Source organism: Antennarius striatus, chromosome 19, assembly GCF_040054535.1.
Source record: "Antennarius striatus isolate MH-2024 chromosome 19, ASM4005453v1, whole genome shotgun sequence".
Classification (NCBI taxonomy): Eukaryota; Metazoa; Chordata; class Actinopteri; order Lophiiformes; family Antennariidae; genus Antennarius; species Antennarius striatus.
In genome coordinates, this window is record NC_090794.1 from 16,066,732 (window position 1) to 16,091,938 (window position 25,207).

A 25,207-nucleotide genomic window follows, 5' to 3' on the forward strand; every position below is an offset into this window, starting at 1 on the left:
TCAACACTCGGGACATCACCTCATCGCAGATTTTTAGTAGGTAGTCACATGATACCGTACGCGCATTCTATTGGCTGACGGCATCCGGAAGTTCGCTATGCTTCGTGAGTATTTGAACGCAACGCACTTCCGTGAGACACAGAAGTGCTTTAAATGGTCAATAAGTGTGGGATGAGGTAATACAGATAGAAAGTGGTTTCATTTCAGCATGGGGAGGGTTCAAAGACGTTTAAATTACCATTAATAATAAGATAGTTTGTCGCTGTATTGTGGTATTTGTTATACGCGAGGAGTTCCTGGAACACATTAACCGTGAGTAACGAGGGCACACTATTCTCAAAAATGATGGTAAATGACATACTTGTTAGTACAAATATTTGAACCATGTAATCTGCAAGTCAAATTCTAAGTAAGTAAACTTAAGTTACATGTGTCTATTTCACACAAATATTCCTGTTGGAGTTGTGCTAATTCATTTTGATGTTGTTAAATCAAATATTCAGAGAGGGCTTCTCCACTTTGACGTGGATGGCCTCTTTCACTCCTCTCTCAAACCATTTATCTTTCCTGTCCAAGATCTGAACATCTGTGTCCTGAAATGAGTGTCCCTCTTCCTTGAGGTGAAGGAAGACTGCCGAGTCCTGTCCTGATGTGTTGGCTCTTCTGTGTTGAGCCATGCGTCTGTGTAGTGGTTGTTTGGTTTCCCCTATGTAGACATCTGAGCATTCCTCGCTGCATTTAACTGCATACACCAGATTGCTCTTCTGACTGTGTGGTGTGGGTTCTTTTGGGTGGACCAGTCTTTGTCGGAGGGTCTTTCCCGGCTTAAAATACACAGGGACCTTGTGTTTGATAAAGATCCTCCTCAGCTTTTCAGACACTCCAGACACATATGGGATCACTATACCATTGCGCTTGCTCTCTTCCGTCCTCACTGGGTTGTTCTCCTTTCTGGATCTTGTGTGAGCTTTCACGAAGGTCCAGTCAGGATATCCACACGTTTTTAGTGCCCCTTTCAGGTGTTGGTGTTCTTTCACCTGGTCTTGGGCACTGGTTGGTAGCTTATCAGCCCTGTCTTGAAGGGTCCTGATGACACCCAGCTTGTGCTCCAGTGGGTGGTGAGAGTCAAAAAGCAGTGTATTGGTCCGTGTGTGTTGGTTTCCTATATACCCCAACATACAGACTTCTGTCATCTTTTATGCCGACCTCGCAATCCAAAAAGGGCAAACTGTTGTCCTTTACATCCTCTCTGGTGAACTTGATGTTGCTGTCCACCGAGTTGATGTGTTCGGTGAAAGGTTGCACCTCGTGGATTTTTACCTTAACCCATGTGTCGTCCACATACCGGAACCAGTGGCTTGGTGGTGTTCCGTCGAACGAGGTAAGGGCCTTGTGTTCCACCTCTTCCATGTACAAATTGGCCACGATAGGAGATACCGGCGAGCCCATGGCACATCCGTGTTTCTGCCTATAGAAGTTCGCTCTGTACTGGAAGTAGGTTGGGTTGAGGCAGAGGTCCAAAAGTTTGCAGATCTGGTCGGGGATGAGGTTTGTCCAGTCACTGAGGGTGGTGTCCTGTGAAAGCCTCTGGGCACAGCTGGAACACCTGAGACGCACACCAGTTCTTCATATATGTCATTGAATTTTCTCTTTGCTTGCTCAACTGAGTGACAAAACTCGTTCACCCTTGTCAAGCAGAATTGAAAATCCAACATTTTTGGCTGTAGTATTGCAAAAAGCACAATCAGCATGTTCAAAAATCCATGGTGAGGCACAGCTGGCTGGCTAAAATTAATCTAAAATTGTTGACGTTAAATGTAAAATAACTTTATAATACACATCACTTTAGCAATCTCCGAAGGGAAATTAAGAGGGAAATTATAACCATTTATAACCAATTTATAACCCTCGTTACTCGCAGTTAATGTGATCCAGGAACCACACTCAAATAATGAATTCTGAAATATAGCAACAAACTATTTTTCTTATTATTTACAGTAATTTAAACATTTATGAACCCTCTCCATACTAATATTAAACCACCTTCTGTGTTACCTTTTCCCACACTCTTATCAACTGTTTAAAGCACTTTTGTGTCTCATGGAAGCGTGTTGCATTCCGAGACTCACGGAAAGAAGCGCACTTCCGGATAATGTAAGCGAATAGAATAAGCGTACAATATCAATCAATCAATCAACTTTTATTTATGTAGCGCTTAATCACATCTGAAGACATTTCAAAGCGCTTTACAGATAGAAAGCCAACAATGCTCTCCAGAGCAAGCATAAGCGATGGTGGTGGGGAAAAACTCCCTCATTGAGGAAGAAACTCCGGGCAGGACCCAGGCTCTAGAGGGCGGTCATCCGCCTTGACCTGTTGGTTGGGAAAGAGAAATACACTGGGGACAGAGATAGGTCAAGTAAAAGAGACAGAGGGAGAGAGGGAGAGAGGGAGAGAGAGAGAGAGAGAGAGAGAGAGAGAGAGAGAGAGAGAGAGAGAGTGGCAGATAGGCCAGTTTGAGTTTAACGTCTATAGTGCGTTTTCGCTGGATTGGGGGCGGGATTTCCAGGCCTTTGGATATCTTGTGTTCCATCCGCGTTCTCCACCTGTGGAACAGAGGCACAAAGACAGGGGCAGTATCGTGCAGACAAAGAGTGTGATTTGACAGTAGTAATAACTTCTAGGAGCATAGAAAGATAAAGAAGGAAAAGTGACAGGTGCTCCAGAGTATCTCCCTTTAACGGGAGAGACAGAGAAAAATACCCTCAGTAGCCTAAGCCAATAGCATCATATCTAGTGGGGTGTGTGTTATTTCTAATTGTAAGCTCTATCAAAGAGAAGGGTTTTTAGTCTACCCTTAAATAAGCTAAGGGTGTCTGCCCCCCCCCTCCTTGAGTCGTCACCTTATCGTGGTGGAGGGGTTTGTGTGTTCCAATGATCCTAGGAGCTAAGTTGTCTGGGCTTTTTGCCCCTGGTAGGGTCACCCATGGCAAACAGGCCCTAGGTGAGGGACCAGACAAAGGACGGCTCATAGACCCCTTACTGATGAAAAAAAACAATGGACGACATTTTCCCTTCCCCGGACGCGGGTCACCGGGGCCCCCCTCTGGAGCTGGGCCTGGAGGTGGGGCTCGAAGGCGAGCGCCTGGTGGCCGGGTCTGCACCCATGGGGCCCGGTCGGGCGCAACCCGAAAGGACAACATGGGTCCCTCTTCCCATGGGCTCACCACCTGTGGGAGGGGCCATGGGGGTCGGGTGCATTGTGAGCTGGGCGGTGGCCGAAGGCAGGGACCTTGGCGATCCGATTCCCGGCTACAGAAGCTGACTCTTGGGACGTGGAATGTCACCTCTCTGGCAGGGAAGGAGCACAAGCTGGTGTGTGAGGTGGAGAAGTTCCGACTAGATACAGTCGGGCTCACCTCCACACACAGTTTGGGCTCTGGTACCAGTCCTCTCGAGAGGTGTTGGACTCTCTTCCACTCTGGAGTTGCCCATGGTGAGAGACGCCGAGCAGGTGTGGGTATGCTTATGGCCCCCCGGCTTGGCGACTGTACATTGGGGTTCACCCCGGTGGACGAGAGGGTAGCCTCCCTCCGACTTCGGGTGGGGGGACGAGTCCTGACTGTTGTTTGTGCTTATGCACCAAACAGCAGTTCAGAGTACCCACCCTTTTTGGAGTCCCTGGAGGGGGTGCTGGAGAGCGCTCCCACTGGGGACTCAATTGTTCTGCTGGGGGACTTCAATGCTCACATGGGCAATGACAGTGAGACCTGGAATGGCGTGATTGGGAGGAACGGCCCCTCCGATCAGAACCTGAGTGGTGTTCTGTTATTGGACTTCTGTGCTTGTCACTGACTGTCCGTAAGAAACACCATGTTCAGACATAAGGGTGTCCATACGTACACTTGGCACCAGGACACCCTAGGCCACAGTTCGATGATCGACTTTGTGGTCGTGTCATCAGACTTGCGGCCGCATGTCTTGGACACTCGGGTGAAGAGAGTTGCGGAGCTGTCAACCATTCACTACCTGGTGGTGTGTTGGCTCCGATGGTGGGGGAAGATGCTGGTCCAACCTGGCAGACCCAAACATATTGTGAGGGTCTGCTGGGAATGCCTGGCGGAATCCCCTGTCAGAAGGAGTTTCAACTCCCACCTCCGGCAGAACTTCACCCACGTCCCGGGGGAGGTGGGGGACATTGAGTCTGGGTGGACCATGTTCCGCGCCTCCATTGTCGAGGCGGCCGACCACAGCTGTGGCCATAAGGTGGTTGGTGCCTGGTGTGGTGGCAACCCCAGAACCCGTTGGTGGACATCGGCGGTAAGGGATGCCATCAAGCTGAAGAAGGAGTTCTATCGGGCCTTTTTGGCCTGTGGGACTCCTGAGGCAGCTGATGGGTACCGGCTGGCCAAGCGGAATGCAGCTTTGGTGGTTGCTGAGGCAAAAACTCGGGGGAGGAGTTCAGTGAGGCCTTGGAGGACGACTTCCAGACGGTTTCGAGGAAATTCTGGTCCACCATCAGACGTCTCAGGAGGGGGAAGACGTGCAGCATCAACACTGTGTATAGTGGGGATGGGGCACTGCTGACCTCAACTCGGGACGTTGTGACTCGGTGGGGAGAATACTTCGAAGACCTCCTCAATTCCACCGACACACCTTCCACGAGGAAGCAGAGTCTGGGTTCTCTGAGACGGGCTCTCCTATCTCTGTGGTTGAGGTCACCGAGGTAGTTAAAAAGATCCTCGGTGGCAGGGTCCCGGGGGTGGATGAGATCCGCCTGGAGTTCCCAAAGGCTCTGGATGTTGTGGGGCTGTCCTGGTTGACATGCCTCTGCAACATCGCGTGGACATCGGAGACAGTGCCTCTGGATTGGCAGACTGGGGTGGTGGTCCCCCTTTTTAAGAAGGGGGATCGGAGAGTGTGTTCCAACTTCAGGGGGATCACACTCCTCAGCCTCCCTGGCAACGTCTATTCAGGGGTTCTGGAGAGGAGGGTCTGTTGGGAAGTCGAATCTCGGATTCAGAAGGAGCAGTGTGGTTTTCGTCCAGGCCGTGGAACAGTGGAACAGCTCTACACCCTCCGCAGAGTCCTTGAGGGGGCATGGAAGTTCGCCCAACCAGTCTAAATGTGTTTTGTGAACTTAGAAAAGCTGTTCAACCGTGTTCCTCAGGGGGTTCTGTGGGGAGTGCTTCGGGAGTATGGGGTACCGAACCCCTTGATAAGGGCTGTTCGGTCCCTGTACGACCGATGTCAGAGTTTGGTCTGCATTGACGGCAGTAAATCGGATTAATTTCCAGTGAGGGTTGGACTCCGCCAAGGCTGCCCTTTGTCACCGATTCTGTTCATATCTTTTATGAACAGAATTTCAAGGCGCAGCCAAGGCGTTGAGGGTGTCCAGTTTGGTGGCCTCAGTATTGCGTCTCTGCTTTTTGCAGATGACATGGTACTGTTGGCTTTATCAAGCCGTGATCTCCAACTCTCACTGGAGCGGTTTGCAGCCGAGTGTGAAGCGGTTGGGATGAGAATCAGTACCTCCAAATCTGAGACCATGGTCCTCAGTCGGAAAAAGTTGGAGTGCCCTCTCTGGGTTGGGGGTGAGATCCTGCCCCAAGTGGAGGAGTTCAAGTATCTTGGGGTCTTGTTCACGAGTGAGGGTACGATGGCGCGGGAGATCGACAGGCGGATCGGTGCAGCGTCTGCAGTGATGCGGACTCTGTATCGGTCCGTCGTGGTGAAGAAGGAGCTGAGCCAAAAGGCAAAGCTCTCGATTTACCGGTCGATCTACATTCCTGCCCACACCTATGGTCACGAGCTGTGGGTCGTGACCGAAAGAACGAGATCCCGGATACAAGCAGCCAAAATTAGTTTGCTCCGCAGGGTGTCCGGGCTCTCCCTTAGGGATAGGGTGAGAAGTTCGGTCATCCGGGAGGGACTCAGAGTCGAGCCCCTGCTCCTCCGCATCGAGAGGAGTCAGATGAGGTGGCTCAGGCATTTGGTTAGGATGCCTCCTGGACGCCTCCCTGGTGAGGTGTTCCAGGCACATCATACCGTTAGGAGGCCCCAGGGATGACCCAGGACACGCTGGAGAGACTATTTCTCCCGGCTGGCCTGGGAATGCCTTGGGATTCTCCTGGAGGAGCTGGACGAAGTGGCTAGGGAGAGGGAAGTCTGGGCTTCCTTGCTTAAGCTGCTGCCCCCGCAACCCGACCCCAGATAAGCAGAAGAAAATGGAAGGATGGATGGTGTCTGCCCCCCGGACCGAGGCTGGGAGATCGTTCCAGAGTAAAGGGGCCAAATAGCTGAAGCTTCTGCCTCACGTGATATACTGTATATCATGTGATATCACGTGACTACCTACCAAAAATCCATGATGAGGTCAATTCTCGAGTGTTGATGCGCTAAACTGTGAGGGCGCACTGTAATAGTAATGGTATTACCGTATTGGCCAGAATATAAGACGACCCTGATTGTAATACGACCCCCTCTTTTTCAAGACTCAAGTTTGAAAAAAGACTTTTTGAACACAAAATTTAATTTTTATACAGAAAATAATTACAGTACATCTGAAACAAATGATTATAACAACATATTCAATATATTCGATCACATTGCAATTGTCTGAAGACTTTGCCTCATTTATCACCATCATCTTGAAGTTTGCATCATAACCTCTCCTCAGCTGCCGGTTAACCTGGCCGATGTTCGACCCACTTTTCTCCAGATTGTTTACGTTTCTCCATTTTCTGCTATCTGTTCTCTTATTTTCTTCTCTTTTCTTTCTTACCGCTATTTTTATTTTTCGTCTTTGTGACAGGGGTTCGCTTTGGCCTGCGGAGTTAAGTTCAGCATTCGCTTTAAAGATATCTGGCCCCATCTAGCGTTGTGAATGGGTATAATGTCTAGACCCCGAATGTAAGACGACCCCCACTTTTTCAGTCTTATTTCAATGCAAAAAACATTGTCTTATATTCGGGCCGATACGGTAGTTAAGGTCGAGGTAATTACATCTAACGCAGCGGTGATGTATTGTAATTGTCAGTATTTGTGGGTTTGTCCGTTTGGCCGTCCATCCATCCATTAAATATCTTCACAACCATTGCAGATGTCTGTGTAGGTTCTCAGTTATCCAGATCATGGTTATCCAAATCTGTTTAAACCAATCCACTGGACTTTAAGAAAGATCTTGTAGACGTTTCGTCTCTCATCCAAGAGATTTCTTTAGTTCTTCAGTTGGCTGGTCGTCATTAAAAAAACTGTTTTAGAAATAAAGAAAGAAGTAATGTCATTGTCACTTTTTTTCTCCAACTTTTGCATCTTTTTCAGAGGCATGGTGATAATCAATTAATCAATCAATCAATCAATCAATCAATCAATCAATCAATCAATCAATCAACCTTTATTTGTATAGCACTTAATCACATCAACAGACATTTCAAAGCACTTTAATAGACAGAAAAACTCAACAGTACTTTCCAAGCATGAGCAACAGCTTATGGTCGTTCTGAAGGATCTAAGTAAGTACTCGCTCTCACTGCAGTAATGTCGTGCTGCCGTTTGGTCGTTTTTAATAAGGCAGAATCACGCAGGTGAGTCTTGTGACGAGATCAAAACATAATGGCAATTTCCGGGTTCGAAATTTAAGTGGAGAAATGGAAAAATTGTGAATATTTTTGTTGAATGGAAGTGCATTAAAACTTGCGTTTGACAATCATGTGTCCCTGTCAAAAAATGTGCATCGAAGATGCAAGGATGCACGCAAACGAGAACACTGATGGATGGATGGATGGATGGATGGATGGATGGATGGATGGATGGCTGGCTGGCTCTATGTATGTATGTATGTTTGTATGTATGTATGTATGTATGTATGTATGTATGTATGTATGTATGTATGTATGTATGTATGTATGTATGTATGTATGCATGTATGTACTGTATGTATGTTCCCAAAGGAAATCACAGCCAGGCCTAAAAACAGAAACAGAAGTTTCAGGAAAGCATGGACAAGAAAAATAGAGCAAACATGTATAAATAGAATAAAAGTAATTACAATTTAATGTTTTAGGGAAAATCAAAATAAAGGAATTGTTTAAAAAATCTGCATGGCACAGAAAATACTTCAATGTGTTTTAGGTCAGACGGTCTTTTGGGTTTAAAGTAAGGGTGACAAAGAGTGGACTCTTCAGGGGACATTGCTTTTTCGGCAAAATGTAAAAAAGTAAACCATGACTACAAAACTCGTCATTTCAACTGGACCTCTCCTCTTATCTGCTGTGTGATTCTGCAGGTGTCAAATGAGATACACACTTCTCTAAGCAGAATCATGCTGTCATCTAACATCCCTCAGACCTGCATGACTCCTGACCTGGATGGACATTTCAGTGGATCACGTCACTGACTGAAAAGCAAATGATAGCTGAAGCTGTGTAAAGCTCTGCTGACTGCAGCCACACACATGGAGATGAAAGTGAAAGAGCTGTACTTCTCTCATCATTTGGAAAGAAACACAAGGTTCACAGAAAGAAGAGAAAACAACCTCTGTTCACAAGCAAACTTTTATGAGCATTACTTTAGTGAAGCTGTGAAGACTGACAACCAATAATTTTGTTTTTATTTGCAGGTTTGGTGGCATCATGTGTGTAAATGTGTAATATGTAAAGTTGCGTATCTATACTCATTGCTGCTCTGCTGTGTTCATCAAGTCAATATCATAAATCTTTCCTTTACAAAAATAAATAATAAATTCAAGTGATTTTATTGTGTTTGTATAACTCTGTAAGTGTGTTGCTTCATGGATGAACAAATAATTTGTAATAATTCGTGCAAAGAATTATCTGAATCTGTTGTGTCATACTCGATTTCCTTTTTAAGATAAGGCATTTGTACCCACATTGTTCAGGTCGATTACACCAAAAGAACATTTTATTTTGTCTTGTATTTTTCCTAAAGCAGCTGGGGACACAGATGTGTTCATTAATGGATTTACATCTGGTCAAAATCATTTATTGCTCAGGCAAAATATAGAGTAACCTAATCTTCCCGGTCTGGCCAAAGGATTATTTTTATTTTTATTATTTGAATGTGACAGGGCATTGGCTGGTCGAAGAAGGAAACTATTCAAACCTACCGGTGCTCCCTCTTGTGGGCAAAGCAAACATTACCAAAAAAATGTAATGAACTTGTGTCTCGTTCATTCTACGACCTGTTTTGATGATTAAAACAGGTCGAAATGGATCACCATAATTGATCCCCCCCCCCCCAGGGGTTTTTGTACCGTGGGTTATCAACTCTTACAGATTCACTGTTTCTGCTACTTTTTGGACCTCAGCAGGGAAGGACAGTCGAAATGTTAACTCATTTACGCTCCATAGACTAGTGCATGTGTTCACAATCTACTATGGTTATGTGTCGGGGACAAAACATTAAATATTAATGTGACACCATCGTCCGCTGCGTGTAGTGGTACCAGTGTAACAAATAAACTATTTTTGTGACCTTCCCCAAATCTGGTATTGTTTACATATGTGACGTCTTTTCTTTACATGAATTGTTTTGTTATTGTTTCCAGTGGGGCATTTATTGAGGTTGCACACAGACAGAGTTTCTCTTGCCAGAAGTCTGGAAAAGACTCAAGTAGATTTCTTAGTTTTCAGTCAAGAGAATTCATTTGTAAATTGTACAAATAAATTCGTAACATGTTTTGTGGTGTGCAAATGCCTCCTGTCACTTTTGCCGTTTGTAAAATTCTAAATATGCAAATTAGCGTCAGAAAATAGGCGACAATTGCCTCATGTTAAATCATCATCGAGTGGATGCTATCTGATGTGTTACAGGTATGTTTCCTGAGTTGTTAGGAAACCTCTAAAAAGATTTGTCCTGTACTTTATTCGGAACTTTTTGCATGCATTTTAATTCTTTGAACTTTTTAAAAATGACATTGTACGACCACAAACATTGCTGTAATACAGCATCACACACTAGGCTCTGATGTCCTGAAATGTGTATCTGATGTTAAATTTATTTGATTATTTTGATTGTCATGCTGGAAGTCTGGAAAAGGGGGATGACAGCTTTCTTTTCCCCTATCTTCTATCTGATGTTTTACAGAAATAAATGCTGACAGACCAACTCCACGTCTCCCTTCATCATCGATCATCAAAGCCATGCAAAGACTTGAGAAAACCCGGTCAAGGTCAAATTTCAACTTTTGTACATTTTTTTGCACATGAACAGGATAAGATAACAAGACAAAACAAAACAAAAAGCGTTATATTCATGGAGGCAAGAGGATGAAATTAGATCACAACCATGACCTTGAAAACTAGGTCAAGGTCAAATTTTCACTTTTATACCTTTTTCAAGTACAAATTTCTGAAACTCGATGAAATATAATTACAAAAAAAAGAGCAACATTTTCAGGAAGCCAGAGTCACTAAAGTGTGATGATGATGTTCACCTTTGGAAAACTAGGTCAATGTCAACTTGCCACTTTTGTATGTTTTAGGGTGCAAAATTCTGGAGACGGACAATAAAAGGTTTGAAAATAATCAGAGGTCAAGGAAGCAAAAATGATATGATGACCTTGACCTTGGGAAAAGTTAAAAGATTGTCTCTTAATAGTAGCATGTGCACATGGTTTAATAAATCTTGCACTTTCAATGTTTTTCTGTAACTCACACGTCCCTGAGATTCCTCTTTAGCACCATAGATAGATAGATAGATAGATAGATAGATAGATAGATAGATAGATAGATAGATAGATAGATAGATAGATAGATAGATACTTTATTAATCCCAGAGGAAATTGCATATATCCACTGCTCAGGCATTACATAACAAATAATACTGGATAAACACCAGGAGAAAAGGAAACATTGACATCACAGGACATACCACAAGACATACATTACACTAACAGACAGGCACATGCAGCACTAACAGGACTTATATACTAAACTATAACTAAAATATAAACAGTATAAAATTTAAAAATATTACAGTATTAAAATATAAACAGTATAAAATAAAATTTAAACAGTATAAAATTGAATTAAAATATAAAACAGTATAAAAAATAAATAAATAAATAATATATATATATATATGTATATATACAACAGTATAAAATTAAATTTAAATTAAATTAAATTAAATCCATATTCAACCCCGTGCTGACCTCGCCACCTCCCCCCCGCTCCTCCTGAGAGAGTCATTGTACCCCCTGATGGCACGGGGCACGAAGGAGGACCTCAGCCTCTCTGTGGAGGCGCTGTGTGACAGCAGTCTGCCGCTGAAGGTGCTTCTCTGCTGGGAGAAGGTGGTGTGTAGGGGGTGCCTGGTGTTGTTCATGATGGCCTTAATTTTAGACATGGTCCTGCTCTCCAGAAGCATATCCACAGAGTCCAGGCTCAGCCCGACCACTGAGCCCGCTCTGCGGATGAGTCTATTCAGACGGTCCATATCTCTTTTCCTGGCCCCCCCACCCCAACACACAATGGCGTATGACAGCACACTGGAGACTACGGACTGATAGAACATGAAAAGGAGCTTAGGACAGATGTTGAAGGAGGCCAGCCTCCTTAGGAAGTACATCCTGCTCTGCCCCTTCTTGTACACACAGTTGGAGTTGAGTGACCAGTCCAGTCTGCTGTCTAGCTGCAGTCCCAGGTACTTATAGTTTTCTACCACCTCCACCTCACTGCCTTTGATGATCACCGGCTGTGGAGAGGGAGGTGCCCGCCGGAAATCCAGAACCATCTCCTTTGTCTTGGAGACGTTGAGCTGGAGCTGGTTCTGTTGGCACCACTCCACGAAGTCAGCCACCAATGCCCTGTACCCCCCCTCATCACCCTCCCGGATACATGCCACTATCGCTGTGTCATCGGAGTACTTCTGTATGTGGCATGTATCCGAGTTGTGCTTGAAGTCTGATGTGTAGAGGGTGAAGAGAATGGGGGATAGAACGGTCCCCTGTGGCGCCCCCGTGCTGCTAGTCACCATAGAAGACAAACAGTCCCCCATACGGACGTACTGGGGTCTGTCCGTTAGGTAGTCCGTAATCCAGCTCACGAGGTAGGGGTCCACAGCCATGGAGGTCAGTTTATCCTGCAGGAGCTGGGGCTGGATGGTGTTGAAGGCACTCGAAAAGTCGAAGAAGAGCACTCTGACGGCACAGCCCCCGGCGTCCAGGTAGGAGAGTGTGCGGTGGAGGAGGTACATGACAGCATCGTCAACCCCAACCTTGGCCTGATAGGCAAACTGGAGAGGGTCCATAGCACCCTGCACCTGTGGACGCATGAGCTCCAGGACCAGTCGCTCTAGGGTCTTCATTACGTGGGAGGTAAGAGCGACCGGTCGGTGGTCGTTGAGCTCAGTAGGGCGTCCTTTCTTGGGTACAGGGACAATGCAGGAGGTCTTCCACAGTGACGGGACCCTCCCCAGCCGCAGACTGAGGTTGAACAATTGTTGCAGGGGGTCCCCTAGTTCCGAAGCACAGGCTCGGAGGAGTCTTGGGGAGACCTTATCTGGTCCAGCCGCCTTGTAGGGACGGAGCCTCCTCAGCGTTGTCGTCACCAGGTCTGCCGTGATGATGGTCTCGGTCGTGGTGGGAGCAGGAGGTTGTGGCGAGGTTGGAAGTCCAGTGGTTGAGGTGGGGCCGTTGAGCTTCGCAGTTCTTGGAGTGGGCTCGGGAGAAGTGGCAGGGGTGGAAGGAGAGGAAGCACAGGAGGAGGGAGCATCAGTGGAGCGGTCTGTAGGGCCAGGAGAGGCCTGTAGGCCAGGAGAGGTCTGTAGGCCAGGAGAGGCCTGGGGCGAGGAGCCGGGAGTGGTGGGGGAGCTGAACCGATTGAAAAAGCTGTTAAGTTCATTCGCTCGTTCAATATTCCCCTCCACAGTGCTGCGCCCTTTCCCGTGTCCGGTGATGGTTCTCATCCCATTCCAGACCTCCCGCACTTGGTTGCGCCCCAGCTGCTTCTCCAGCTTCCTCCTGTACGCCTCCTTGGCCTCCCTCAGGCAGAGTCTCACTTCCTTCTGGGCCTTCCTCATCTCCTCCTCGTTCTTGCTCCTGAACGCCCGCTTCTTCCTGTTCAGGACAGCTTTGACTTCCTTGGTTACCCATGGTTTGTTGTTGGGGTAACACCTAATTGTCCTGACAGGGGCCACGGTGTCCACACAGAAGTTTATGTAGTCTGTAAAACACTGAGCTGCCCCCTCAATGTCTTCCCCATGTGAGCCCACAATAACATCCCAGTCGGTGGTCTGGAAGCAGTTCCTCAGCATCTCCTCTGCTTCCGGGGACCACCTCCTGACCTGTCGTGTTGTTGCTGGCAGCCGTTTCACCAGCGGGATGTAGGTGGGCTGTAGGTACACTAGGTTATGGTCTGATTTACCTAGTGGAGGGAGGGGGGTGGCGGTGTATGCCTCCTTAGCATTAGTGTAGAACAGATCGATGGTTCTGTTCTTCTTTCCATTGGTTCAATTGGTTCCATTCTTCAAACCATTGGTTCTTATATCCCAAGCTTCTGTATGTATTTTAGACAGAGTAAACCGACTCGTGTTTTTCAACATTAGAATGCCCAGAGCTATATTATAGGTTGTCCTGAGTCTGTCTGCTACAATATACCTCTAGCACTGGTCAACTTAGAAATATGAAATGAAAAGCCAAATACTCGATAGTACAATATAGAATTCATTGCTGCGACCATTATGAGAGTAGGTCATGGTAAAATTTTGAATTCAGGGGTGTCGCGGGATGTTGCAGTCTCTGATTGCCTTGTTAGAACCTGTTATGGACTGCATCACAGACAATCCTAGTCCACCATTCCACAACTTTAAATGTTGTCCTAAAGCAGTAGGAAACACACCTAAGGGGGCTCTAAACAATGTGATGCCTTACCTTGTTAGTAGTGATGTCCACTTTGTTTTGGCGCTTTGATTCATTCCCAGGACTCGTTAAGCGTTTCTTTCTGAACCACTGCTTCCACACCTGCTTCAAACATGGAAAAACCAGGTGACTGATGACATTTGACACACTCAAGTGCTTAGAAACACTAAGCGCTTCATTCCCCTGTTGACACACTGGCGCTTCATTCACCAGGTGAACCAGTTTAGTGGTTCGGATTAATGGGGATTTGAAACACCGGCCAGTCCCAGATGTGTTAGAATGGATGAAACAGCATGGTGCGCTGCTTATCATGTCAATACCTTCTGTAGTGACTAGTGACCAGCGTCCCAAAATCCTTAAAGGTGGGATGTTCATAGAGAGTGACATCGGTTCCGCTCTGTTTACTTGATTTTTTTAAAGTGGTTAGTTGCGTCTACAATAAAATTGAGTGGAATTGTTTATTAATTGCACTTATTAAAACTAACTGATATTTGTAGCATATTTCCAAAATATTGGTGAAACATACACTTATTAGTACAGATATTTAAACCATGTAATCTGCAAGTCAAATTTTAATTTATTTTAAGTAAGTAAACTTAAGTTACATGTGTCTATTTCACACAAACATTCCTGTTGGAGCTGTGCTAATTCATTTTAATGTCGTCAAATCAAATACTCATCATGATGATATTCAGTATTTTTATTCAGCATGCATACTTATATATTACTGTCAGATTTACTAGGTCCTTGAATCATTTCTTAGAGTACAGTATTGGAGTATTGTCAGTCACAAAATGGAATTTTATCATCGTTTCATTCAGACTTCAAGCGTTGATCAGACATCTTGGACATTTTTGTGGCGGAAGTTCATCCAGTCCTTCAGTTCCGGCTCAGCTCAGTTCCTGATCAGTCAGATCAGATCCTGGTCAGTCAAATCAGACCCTGATCAGCCTCCTGAAAGCCTTCTTCTTCGTCTGCATCAGGAGTTGGGCCTCAGGTATCACCAACTGGGACATCAAATCGTTCTCGCTGTTTTCCCACTGCTTCAGCTTCTGCGACAGAGTGGTCTTCAGAGAGTCTTGGAGGTCAGATGAGCGTCTCACCTTCAGTCTCTGGCTACTTGATGATTCCTGTTTCTTCTTCATCAGGGTGGTTTGGACCTCCGGCTGATCCCGCTGGTCCTGATTGTTGATCTGGTTCTTTTGGTGCATATTTTTGACCTTCCTCTTTGATGTCATGCTGGTTTAGTCTTGCAGTTTGTCGCTATTGAATATATTCAAAATGACAACTAAGCTGAAATAATTAACACTTTTAAATATAAGAGTTAATTTATGTAGTAAAGTTGTATATTTTTACATGCAATCTGTCTGACTGGACAGAAATCAGTATATTTACCTGTTAAGGTGAGAGAGTGAGCAGTGACTAACGATAGCTGTCATCTGATTTACACCTGCCGCGCTCTAAAGTATAAATCCCGCCCACCAACCATTTCCATTGGTTGCTGAAGTCCAGTACAGCACACTCATTGGTCAAATTTTACGTCATAAAGAAAAAAATCAAATCTTTTGTTTTGATTCGTATTTTGATAACAAATTCATTAACTGATTTTATTAATGATTTAACGTATTTTTAGCTAATCAGAACAATTTCAACTCATGCAGCACCAAAACATTTAACAATTAGTAATTAGGTTGTATTATGTACAGACATTTTAAGAAATACATTTAACGTAGCTTATTTACCAACTACATTCACACTTTTTTATATTTTAATTTTCCTAAATTCTTTAATTTTCCAAACTTGACCCTTATTTTCATACTTTGCTGCTAGGACAGGTTTGACTGATACAGGTTTAGAGAAACGGGGGAACCTCAACCAGAAACAACGGATCCTGGTGGTTAACTCTTTGACTGCCAGCTATGTTCAGAGCGGAGAGCACCATACTGCCTGGAGCATTTTCGCTGAACTTTGAAGATCTACCAAATATTGACTTTTTGGATTGCATAAACATTAAACATATTTACCAAAACTTTAGACTCTCTTCTTTTATCAGAAAAAGAAAGTTTGTTTCTAGCCTCTTTGACTGTTTAGAAATCGACCGTGGAACATAGGGTGGTTTCAACAAAAACACCTAATTTTGACTAAAAAACAGAAAACAAGCTTTTTCTGCAAAGAAGCAAATCTAAGCAAAACAGTGACTGATGTCCAAATATTTTAGCTTCAGTGACACCTCAAACATCTGAAAAGTTGTTTACTTCTATGAAACAATAAAAACAACACAGGAAGAAAGCTTTTGATGACAAAATAACTTCATTATTCACAGATTTAGAACATTTAGAACATTATATAAAACATAACAAAATAATCTATTTACATGTGTGTGAACTATTTACAGGTGTGTGTGTGTGTGTGTGTGTGTGTGTGTGTGTGTGTGTGTGTGTGTGTGTGTGTGTGTGTGTGTGAATTTATATACACATACCCACGTTTGAAATAGGTTGTTAATATATAAAAAAAAACAATTTCCGACAAACACATTACCTAATGATTTACAAAGCTTTGGAATTCAGTGCACAAGAGCAAAACTATAACTGAAGGCGGACGAGGCGCAGGTTTTCTGTAACATTCTGCGTTTTGGAGTCAGTTTCCTGTTTTGCTGCACCAGTGTCACCTACTCCCTTCATGTGTTCTAAAGCAGGATTGGTTCTTGAAGCGAAAGTGAAAGTGATGTAAATGAAACCGCTATAGAAGCGTCGCTTTCGTCCGCTGGACACGACACAAAAGACCTTTTCTATTCGGTAAGTAGATTTTAGAAAAGAACATACATATTGTGAGGCCGTGTTCAACAAATGTACACCAAGCGTCAGAGAAAACTACCTTTATGTATTTTGTTGAATTGGGACAAGTTCCTGCAGAGCAGCTGGAGCAAAGAAATGTGACGCGTGCAGTAAATATTGTACATCCTGTGGTGTTTTATCTTCATCCTTTGATTCAATCTGACTGAATGTTTCTGTTTCTTCGTCTCCTCCTCAGAGACATGGACAACGAAGCATCAACCTGTAAGAGAAAAAACATTGGTGGCATGGTTTGATCGTTTCTGTTTGTAATGTAAACCACTTTTAGTCTTTAAGATCAATAACATGTAAAGTTCTATTACATTTTGAAAGCCTTCACAGCCTAAACCACAGAACCAGATGGTCCAATGCTGTAGAGTTCACTTCAGAACATCCGAACCTGTTCAGAAGTGAAAGCAACTTGTGTTTAAACATTAACCTGTCAGCAGCAAAGTTCCTGCTTCATGATGACCTTTGTCACAAACACTTACAGGAGGTTATGTGATCTGTCCCCGTGTTTATTTGAATGTATTGTAGCAGGAGAACTTAAAAAGGTTTGAAGGGTTGTCAGTGAGCTTTTGGAGATGTGGACCTTAGGGATGTTTGTCCAGATGAGAGCACGAATCCATTTCAGAGTTCCATTGTTTCTGTATCGTTTTAATCCATACACTGATTTTAAAAGCACCAGGCTGTGTGTTTTGAGAAGACATTTTCTTCTCCATGTATGATGTTGTCACTTCACAACATCTCTTGTTTCTCTGTTTTTAGTGACATGGTGTAAATTCTTTATCAAGTTGATGGGAAACACGTCTGCGGCTCATCTTGATTTTGTTAAAAAGCTTGAAGGCGTTGGCCATCAGGAGGTGGACACTTTTGAAGGAAGTGACTACGTTCTGGTTTTCTGTCCCGTCATGTCACGAGTCGGAACAGACATCAGTGAGGCCCTGGCAGACGTTCCAGGTAGGACATTCCTTCTGCCTTCATTTAGCTCAAGAAGGCAGAAAAATCTCACCAACATTTGTACAACATGGTCGATTAGTGTTATGTCCTGTTTCTTTCAATTATTTGTTTTTAGAAGTTCGCCACAGCCATAAAAAGTTTGTTTGGGTCATTTAAAAAAGTGTATTTTTTGTCCATTTTTCATACATTTTAAAAACAAAATTAAAATCTGACAAGACATTAGCAGGTTGAAGAAGGAAAGCCATGAAAGTCTCTAATGCTCTTTCTTGTGGACAAATAAAACATTACAACATCAACTCTAAACTCTTTCATCAGCTGTCATCCTGTTTTGAGCGCCTCAATTGATTTTCTACAATCTACTGAACTTATGTCCAGTAGATTGATTTAAACGCCTTTGGATAACTACATTTTATAATTCAGTTATTTTCTGGTAGAAAAAAGTTGTGACCTATTATTATGAATTCACAAACATCTTTATCTTAAGACTGTATTTATCCTTCAATTCCACAGTTGATTAGAACCTCTAGGACCAGTTTTACTTTCTAGACCTCAACTTCTGATGAACCAAATATTTACACTTGCAGAGAAACTTCAAACTTATATAATTTATGTCTGCTTCATGTGTGAATAGATAGCTGTTTGCCATTCATTCTTTATATTGTCTTTAAACTGTAGTTAATTTAACCTGTTTAAAGCTTCAAACCACTTTAATTTTCCACTCTTATTGGTTCACAGGTGGTAAACCAATAATTCTGGTGGTGATGTATCCCACCTTCAGAAAGGACTACGCTGTGCCACACATCAGGAATGAGGTGGACAACCCTAATGTCCAACTCACTGTCAGCTGTCTCTTCTATGAAGGCCACCTCCTGAAGTGTGTCACCAATGATGCTGCATGGGTTGAGGTCCAGAAGTTTCTTGGAGCTTGTGATCAAAAGGTAAAGGCTAGTTATTCTGATATTAACACTTTTATGACCACATGACCAACGTGGTCGGGATGGATAGAGTTAGGGCTAGGGTTAGGGTTAGACTGATCAGGAACTGAGCTGATCCGGAACTGAAGGACTGGATGAACCTTCAGCCACAAAAATGTCCAAGATGTCTGATCAAGGCTTGAAGTCTGAATTAAATGTTTATAAAATTCCATTTTGTGACTGACAATAGTCCAATACTGTACTCAAAGAAATGATTCAAGGACCGAGTAAATGTGACAGTAATATATAAGTATGCATGCTCAATAAAAATGCTAAATATCATCATGATGAGTATTTGATTTGAAGACATCAAAATTAATTAGCACAACTCCAACAGGAATATTTGTGTGAAATGGACACATGTAACTTAGCGCACCACGCTGTTTCATCCATTCTAACACATCTGGGACCGGCCAGTGTTTCAAATCCCCATTGATCCGAGCCACTAAATTGGTTCACCTGGTGAATGAAGCGCCAGTGTGTCGCCAGGGGAATGAAGCACTTAGTGTTTCTAAGCACTCGAGTGTGTCAAACGTCATCAGTCACCTGGTTTTTCCATGTTTGAAGCAGTTGTGGAAGAAGGTGTGGAAGCGGTTCAGAAAGAAACGCCTAACGAGTCCTGGGAATGAATCAAAGCGTCAAAAACAAAGTGGACATCACTACTAACAAGGTAAGGCATCACATTGTTTAGAGCCCCCTTAGGTGTGTTTCCTACTGCTTTAGGACAACATTTAAAGTTGTGGAATGGTGGACTAGGATTGTCTGTGATGCAGTCCATAACAGGTTCTAACAAGGCAGTCAGAGACTGCAACATCCCGCGACACCCCTGAATTCAAAATTTTACCATGACCTACTCTCATAATGGTCGCAGCAATGAATTCTATATTGTACTATCGAGTATTTGGCTTTTCATTTCATATTTCTAAGTTGACCAGTGCTAGAGGTATACTGTAGCAGACAGACTCAGGACAACCTACAATATTGCTCTGGGCACTCTAATGTTGAAGAACACGAGTCGGTTTACTGTGTCTAAAATACATACAGAAGCTTGGGATATAAGAACCAATGGTGCTAAAGAGGAATCTCAGGGACGTGTGAGTTACAGAAAAACATTGAAAGTGCAAGATTTATTAAACCATGTGCACATGCTACTATTACTAGACAATCTTTTATCTTTTCCCAAGGTCAAGTTCATCATATCCTTTTTGCTTCCTTGACTTCTGATTATTTTCAAACTTTTTATTGTCCGTCTCCAGAATTTTGCACCCTAAAAGATACAAAAGTGGCAAGTTGACATAGACCTAGTTTTCCAAAAGTGAAGATCAAATCAAATTCACTTTTATTCGTCCACACAATGGAGAAATTATGTTTTCCACTCCAGTTTTTTGTACATGCATATACTGCAAAAAATGTCCCTCTCACCCTTGTGGGTTGGTATCTGTGTGTCATCCTCAAGCTCGGGTCCTCTACCAGAGGCCTGGGAGTCTGAGGGTTCTGCGCAGTATCTTAGCTGTTCCTAGGACTGCGCTCTTCTGGACTGAGGCTTCAGATGTTGTTCCAGGAATCTGCTGGAGCCACTCTTCCAGTTTGGGGGTCACTGCCCCAAGTGCTCCTACTACCACGGGGACTACATTAACCTTAACCTTCCACATCTGTTCCAGCTGTTCTTTCAACCCTTGATATTTCTCAATCTTTTCGTGTTCCTTCTTCCTGATGTTGGCATCAGCTGGAATCGCCACATCTATCACCACTGCTCTCTTCTGCTCTTTGTCCATCACCACAATGTCCGGTTTGTTAGCCAGTAGCTGTTTGTCGGTCTGGAAGCTGAAGTCCCACAGGATCTTAGCCTTGCCGTTCTCAACCACCTTCGGTGGTATGTCCCATTGGGATTTGGGTACTTCTAGTCCATACCAGGTACAGATGTTCCTTTACACTACACTACAGTTGCTTCTGCTTCAAGATAGTGGAAATGGTTGACTTTCATTTCGTACTGCGACGCGAGGTCGGACACAGCTACTTGGTTGTGCCTTTCCATGTATGCTGAGCTGGCGAGCATCTTACACCCTGCTACCACATGCTGGACTGACTCCGGGGCTTCTTTACATAGCCTGCACCTTGGGTCAGATCTACTGTGGTAGATAGGGCCTGTTCTTGTGCTGCCATGATCAGTGCCTCTGTGCTGTCTGTCAGTCCAGCTTTATTCAGCCATTGGTAGGTCTTGATATCAGCCACTTCCTCTATCTGACGGTGGTACATGCCATGTAGGGGCTTGTCCCTCCATGTTGTCTCCTCCTCCTCCTCCTCCTCCTCCTCCTCCTCTTCCTCCTCAGGTTTCTGCTGTCTAAGGCATTCACTGAGCAGTTCATCTGTTGGGGCCATCTTCCTGATGTACTCTTTGATTTTTGATGTCTCATCCTGGACAGTGGCCCTGATGCTCACTAGTCCTCGGCCTCCCTCTTTCCGCTTAGTGTACAGCCTCAGGATGCTGGACTTGGGGTGAAACCCTCCATGCATGGTGAGGAGCTTTCTAGTCTTGATATCTGTGGTTTCTATCTCCTCCTTTGGCCAGCTTATGATCCCAGCGGGGTATCTGATGACCGGCAGTGCATACATGTTGATGGCTCGGACCTTGTTCTTGCCATTCAGCTGACTTCTCAGGACTTGCCTTACTCTCTGGAGGTATTTGGCTGTGGATGACTTCCTTGCGGCCTCCTCATGGTTGCCATTAGCCTGTGGGATTCCAAGGTATTTGTAGCTGTCCTTGATGTCTTCTATCCTGCCCCCTGGTAGGTTGACCCCTTCAGTTCTGATCATCTTCCTCTTTGTGATGATGTGACTGAGGGGGTTCAGGCCTATGCAGAACAGCAGTGGTGATAGTGCATCCCCTTGGTAAATGCCGCACTTGATGTTGACTTGGCAATTGGCTTGGAGTTAGTCTCCAGGGTTGTCTTCCACTTCCCCATTGAGTTCTTGATGAAGGCTCTTAGTGTCCTGTTGATCTTATACAGTTCCAGACATTCCAGTATCCACACACGTGGATACTGGAAGTCGTAGGCTTTCTGGTAGTCAATCCAGGGGGTGCACAAGTTGGTCTGCCTATTTTTACAGTCTCGGTGTACTGCTCTGTCCACCAGTAGCTGGTGCTTGGCTCCCCTGGTGTTACTACCAACTCCTTTCTGTGTCCCACTCATGTATTGATCCATGTGCCTACTCATCTTAGCGGCCATGATGCCTGACAGGAGCTTCCATGTTGTACTGAGACAGGTTATTGGCCGGTAGTTGGATGGGGTAGATTCTGTGGGTCTTTCATGATCAGGACTGTCCTGCCTTCAGTCAACCATTCTGGGTGCGTCCCATCCCTTAGCAGCTGGTTCATCTGTGCTGCTAGACGCTCGTGGAGTGCTGTCAGCTTCTTTAGCCAGTATGTATGGATCATATCGGGGCCCGGTGCTGACCAACTCTTCATCTTTGACACTCTTTCTTGGATGTCTGCCATTGAGATGGTTACTGGTTCTTGTTCTGGGAGGCAGCTGTGGTCAGTCCTCAGGTCCACTAGGCATCAGTGTTGTGTGATGCTACTCTTTCCCATATGCCCTTCCAGTATTTCTCCACCTCAGCTCTTGGTGGGTCTGGCCGGATGCTATTTCCCTGCCACTGAGAGTACACCTTTGCTGGTTGAGTGGAGAAGGTCTTGTTTATTCTCCTGGCCTCAATCTCCTTGGTGTATCGCTTCAGTCGGGTAGCCAGAGCCGTTAGTCTCTGTTTGGCAATTTCGAGTGCTTCAGGTATGGAGAGCTTGCTGTATTTCCTGGGTGCCCCTTTATTCACCATGTTCCCCTTCTGTAGCTTGGCTAGCTGGCTGACTTCTCTCCGTGTCGCCTTTATCTTGGCCTCTAACCGTCTCTTCCATGGAGGGTATTGTTTGTTATGCCCTGTGTTGATCTTGTATCCCAGCATCTCGAGGATTACTGTTGCTGTACTGTGGATCAGCTTGTTGGTCTCAGTTATGTTCCCTGTGGGGATGGTTCTTATTCTTATTCTTCTTATTCACATCTTCTAAAGGTACTTGACAACTTAGCTTCGGTATTTCCTTCGCAGGTCAGCAGCTCTTATATTGAGGCTGTCTATGTCTCTTGGGGCTTGGTACCCAATCACGGATTGTGGGGGGGGTGATATCCCCCCGCTGACCTGGCGTCTTGGCTCCCCCTTGCCGTAGCATTGTTGTTGTATTTCATCGATCTGTAGTTGTGACAGCAGTTTTCGGTTACAGATGTTGGAACACTGGGCTAACAGCTGTTTCTTTGTTAGCCTTGATTGTGGGTTTCGAAGCATCCATTGGTCCCACATCCGCCCCATATACCCCCTCTCTCTGGGATTACTTGTGTAGTAGCATTCCAACAACTCCGTATTCTCCGCCCTTGTCCATGTGTGTCTTGTTCCAGTAGCCCATTTGTCATCAGATTGCCCTGGTTCCCTAGCACCTGACGCGGACCTTGTTAACCCGGGCGACGTCCGAGCCGGTATGACTCTGTCATTATTGTGTTCACTCATGTTTGAGGTAGGCTCATATAGCATTAAGGGTCTTGCCTAAGGACCCTCACTGGATAGTGCCCGCCATGTCTGGGGTTCGAAGCCACGCCCACGCCCTCCTGCATTCCAGGCCACGCCCTCCTGCATTCCAGACCACGCCCCTTTCTGCATTTCACGTTGACTGGATAGTGTTTGTCCCGACCGGGATTCGAACCCACAACCTCCTGCATTCAAGTCAGTTTACTTAACCACTGTACTATCCAGCTCTATATATATATATCTATATATATATCTATATATATATCTATATATCTATATATATATATATATATATATATACACAGTGATACCTCTGTACTCGACCATAATCCGTTCTGAGGTGGTGGTTGAGCACCGATTTGTACGACCACCGAAACCAATTTTCCCATAAGAAATAATGGAAAGTATTTTAATCCGTTCTTACCATTTAGAAAAATACCTAAAATATTATAAGAACGTGTATCTAAACAACAATGAATACGTAAATGTGCACAAGCAGTACATGATAAAGATAAAGCATTATAAACCATTTTGTATAATTTACTTTACGTTTTTGAGAGCGGTTGATGGCACTAGCGTCATCATGGAAGGGGAATCCCCTTCCATGATGACGCTAGGTAACGCGCCTCCAGGGGTTTTCTCCCTTCTCTCTCTCTTCTGTGGAGGTGAATCTGGCTGGGCAGTAGCCTTCCTCTTTTCTTTAAGAAGGAACCTGTCCATTGTCAGTTGCTTCTGCTTCAAGATAGTGGAAATGGTTGACTTTCATTTCGTACTGCGACGCGAGGTCGGACACTCGTACACCACTTTCATATTTTGCTATAATTTCCGTACGTCTTCGCGTACGTAATTTGCGTACGTAATTTGCGTACGTGTTACTCCGCTGGCGGTCTGAGTCGAACTGACGCTTACCAGCTGGCCGAGGAGCGCAGCCGAGGAGCGCGTTCGGGTAGACTCGGCTCGTCGAGCACCGAAAATCGGTTCGGGGTCCGATACATTTTCTACTCGAATTTTTTGGTCGAGCACCGATTTGGTTGAGTATAGAGGCGGTCGAGTACAGAGGTATCACTGTATATATATATATATATATATATATATATATATATATATATATATATATATATACACACTGTATATATATATGTGTTAGTCAGAATACTCACACACAAACATCGTATACAGGCCCCTGAACACAACACACACTAGGGGCCTGTAGGCATGCAGTTAATGACAACCAGTACAAGAGAGGTGGAGGGACGGATCGCGACTTCGGGGGTGCGCCCCAATGAGCAGCTTGTGGGGGGGACAGCGCCTTGCTCAAGTGCGCTTCGGCAGTGGCTGGGAGGTGAGCTGACACCTCCCATTGTCAGCTCACACTCCGAAGATGTCTGGCTGGAGCGGGAATCAAACCGCCGATGGCTGGGCGCTGTCTGGTCCCAAGACGTCCGCTCTACCGCTGAGCCACTGCTACCCATCATCACACTTTAGTGACTCTGGCTTCCTGAAAATGTTGCTTTTTTTTGTAATTATATCTCATCAAGTTTTAGAAATGTGTACTTGAAAAGGGTATAAAAGTGAAAATTTGACCTTGACCTAGTTTTCAAAGTCATGGTTGTGATCTAATTTCATCCTCTTGCCTCCGTGAATATAACACTTTTTGTTCCATCTTGCTATCTTATCCGGTTCATGAGATATAGGCAAAAAATTTTACAAAAAGTTGAAATTTGACCTTGACCTAGTTTTCTCAAGTCTTAGAATGGCTTTGATGATCGATGATGAAGGGAGACGTGGAGTTGGTCTATCAGCATTTATTTCTGTAAAACATCAGATAGGAGATAGGGGAAAAGAAAGCTGTCATCCCCCTTTTCCAGACTTCCAGCATGAAAATACTGTAATTATTTCAGCTTAGTTAACATTTAACATATTTTCAGAATGACGTCAAAGAGGAAGGTCAAAATTATACGCCAGAAGAACCAGATCAACAATCAGGACCA

General features: G+C 44.6%; 1 pseudogene; it reads right to left on the bottom strand.

Moving 5' to 3' along the window:
• Nucleotides 1–491: 491 nt before the first annotated feature.
• LOC137613882 (uncharacterized) lies at nucleotides 492–4,217 on the bottom strand (annotated as a pseudogene).
• Between the last annotated feature and the right edge of the window lie 20,990 nt (nucleotides 4,218–25,207).